We start from the raw sequence: 3,769 nt of genomic DNA, 5'->3' as shown, positions 1-3,769 counted from the left end.
CCCAGTGAGGGGCTGGGGTGTGGCTCAGTGGTAGAGCCCCTGCCTAGAATCCCCCAGTGAGGGGCTGGGGTGTGGCTCAGTGGTAGAGCACCTGCCTAGAATCCCCCAGTGAGGGGAATTGAAACGTGTCTCAATTGCAGAGAGCTTACCTTGAACCATGGTTCAGCAGTAGAACACTTAACTAGAATCTAATAGGGAGGGGTGGGGTGGAGGGCATCACTCAGTAAGATGTCCTGCACTTAATCCCCAGCCCCCACCACACAAACAGAAACCTTTATGTCACATGACTGTGCACACGTTAGACCCACATGACTAAATCATAAATTCTGGTGGCAGAGCAACCTCCCTCTCCTCGCCATGCGCAAGTCTCTGCGCCCTTCTGGAGTCTCCGTGGGTTTTTATGCTAGTCATGTCCTGAAAAATTGATTTCACCATCCACCTTCAGGTCACAGCCTGAAGATTGGAAAATCTTGATTTGGCCCACTGGGAGCAGAAGCCAGAAAACTGGCTAGATCGTGATCGGGAGCCTTGTTTGTTTTGCTTCATCACCTGTTAGCTGTTTGGAGATGCTGTATCTCAGGCACGATTCCTTTTCTCAAGTGCAGTTCTGACTGGTTGATACTCAATTATCTTTATTGGTTGTTGTTTTTTGCTTTTGTTTCTTGAGACAGGGCTTCTCTGTGTAATAGCCCTAGTTGTCCTGGAACTCACTCTGTAGACCAGGCTGGCCTCGAACTCACAGAGGTCCACCTGCCTCTGCCTCCTGAGTGCAGGAATTAAAGGGGTGCACCACCACCACCCAGCCACTCAACTACCTTAACCCTCACTCTAACCATTGCCATTTAGGGGTCTGAATGCATTTGGGGGGAGGGAAAGAGGTAGTTCACAATGTAGCCCAGGCTAGCCTTAAACTCTTTATGTAGCTAAGGATGACCTTGAACTCCTGATCCTCTGCCTCCCAGGTGCTAGGGTTATAAATATGTACCACCAAGTTGGCCTCCTGAATACATTTCTATCTGGGCCTTCTAGATCTGTAGAGTCCATTGCAAATGCATAAACTTATGCATGTATGCATTCCTTAGACACTAAATGAGTGGCTGTCCCTCACATACCAGCTGTTGCTAACAGTGAAAATAGAGCAGAGAACAGTCAAAAGCCCATTTAATTTTTTATTATGTTTACTTAAAGAGGAAACGGAGAGAGAGACAGACAGAGAGAGAAAGAGAGAGAGAGAGAGAGAGAGAGAGAGAGAGAGAGAGAGAGAGAGAGAGATAGAATACATATGAAAGCCAAAGGACAGCTTAGGGAGTTGGTTATCTCTTTCCACCGAGTGGGTCTTGGGGATTGAACTCAGGTCATAATTGGCAGCAAGCGCCTTTACCTGCTGAGCCATCCACCAGCTCCCAAAATCATTGCCTTTATGGAACAGAGATTTTTAGAGAAGACAGATTCTTTTAGTTGTTAGTTTTGGTTTTTCCTTTTTTATTGTTTTTATTGAGCTATACATTTTCCTTCCTCCCCCTCCCATGACCCCCATGCTCCCAATTTACTCAGGAGATCTTGTCTTTTTGTCCTTCCTATGTAGATCCATGCATGTCTCTCTTAGGGTCCTCTTTGTTGTCTAGGTTGTCTGGGGTTGTGGACTATAGGTTGTTTTTTTTTTCTTTATGTCTAGAAGCCATTTATGAGTGAACACGTACTATATTTGTCTCTCTGGGTCTGGGTTGCCTCACTCACAGACCCTCACTATGGAGCCAAAGTCTGCCATGAATTCACTACGTAGCCCAGGCTGGCCTCCCACTAACAACAATCCTCCCGCCTTGACTGCCAAGCACTGGAATACAAATGTGTGTCATCATGACCAATATCTTATTTGATCTGTTTACAGTGCTGGGGATCAAACTCAGGGTCTTGTAACTGCTGGGCGAGTGCTCTACCACTGAGCTACCAGCCCAGCTTGAAACCTAGTCTCTGAGTGGTCTATTAGGTGTGGTGAGGCATTCCCTCACTCCAAGAACTTGAGAGGTAGCCCATCAAGAATTCTGGGCTAACCTGAGCTACAAGGAAACCCAGTCTCCAAAAACTGAGAAAACAAAAATGAGGGCTGGAGAGCTGCCTTGGTGTTTAAGAGAGAATCTGAGTTCCATTCTCAGAAACCATGTCAAGTGCCTCATGACTACCTGTAATTCCAGTCCCGTGGGATTCAATACCCGCTTCTGGTCTCCTGGGGCACACATACCCACAGTATAGACACAACATACACACACAGAGACATAAATAAAAAACAAATACTACCTAGACTAAGTAAGGGACTGGGGAGATGGCTCCGTGGTTAAGAACACTGGATGCTCATCCAGAGAACCCGGGGTTCAGTTCCCAGAACCCACAGAGCAGTTCACAACCATCTGTAACTCCAGTCCCAGAGGGTCAGACACTCTCTTCTGGACTCCCTGGTCACTAAGCATGCTTATGACATACACACATACAAACAGGCAAAGCACTTATGTACACAAAATAATGTAATTTAAAAAAAGTTTTAGTTAAAAGTAAAGAAAACGAAGGCTTGGATTCCTCACTTGAGAGAGTGTGCCTAGTATGTACGGAGCCCTGGGCTCCATCCACACCATCGCATAAGCCAGATGTGGCACTGCACACCTGTAATCCCAGCACTCAGGAGACGGAGGCAAGCAGAACTGAAGTCTGAAGTTCAGGGTAATCCTCCATCACATAAAGGGTTGAAGGATGATATGAGAGAAATGAGGCCCAGTCTCAAAGACAAAATAAAAATAGGGTAATTAAGGGCTGGAGAGATGGCTCAGAGGTTAAGAGCATTGCCTGCTCTTTCAAAGGTCCTGAGTTCAATTCCCGGACAACCACATGGTGGCTCACAACCATCTGTAATGAGGTCTGGTGCCCTCTTCTGGAGAGCAGGCATACACACAGACAGAATATTGTATACATAATAAATAAATAAATATTTTAAAAAGTTTTTTTAAAAAAATAGAGCAATTAATTACTTAAACTGCGTGTGCGTGTGCACATGTGCGCGCTGTTCCCATGTGGAGGAGATCAGAGGAGAAACTACAGGAATTGGTCCTCTCCTTTCAAGGTCTGGATCCAGGAGATCTATCTACCTTAGGTCACCAGGCTTGGCAGCAAGAGTCTTTATCCACTGAATCTTCTCGATGGCCCAATCTTAGTGAAATTAAAGCAATAGAGGGATGGACAGGCTATGAGACATACTCAAGATTTTGGGTTTCACACCCTTGTCAGTATGAAGAAGCATAACGAGCCCCTATCTAATAGAAGGGGACTGAGAATGTGAGATAGGCAGGCAGGACTATCCCCCTCCCAATAAAGTTTCCTGTCTGCCTCGCAGGTAGATTGACCCACCACATCCCCCCCACTCCCCAAGCATTCTGCCAAAGGACAAAACCACTAGTCAGTAACTTTAACCTAAAGGGTTTCAAAACCTAGTCAGCCATGAAAGACTGGGGGTGGGGGGTACATATTAGCTGAACAGCGCCCCCCCCCCTCCACAGCATGCAAGCCTAGGGTTAGAAACACTAGGGATGACTCTCATTCAGATTCAGGTCCGCTCCCCACCCCTCCCCCGCACTCTCCCCCCTCCCAGAGATCCACAGTTACTTCAGCAGCTTTGCACCCATGATCCCGGAGACCCGGGTCCTGGTTCCCGTGCCTGCCTTATCTCTCTCCTCCCTCACATTTTCCGCAGCAACAAAGCCAAACACAGTCCGGGGGGGGGGGG

Source organism: Microtus ochrogaster, chromosome 2 (assembly GCF_000317375.1).
Source record: "Microtus ochrogaster isolate Prairie Vole_2 chromosome 2, MicOch1.0, whole genome shotgun sequence".
NCBI lineage: Eukaryota > Metazoa > Chordata > Mammalia > Rodentia > Cricetidae > Microtus > Microtus ochrogaster.
Note: the sequence above shows the minus strand (reverse complement) of the source record.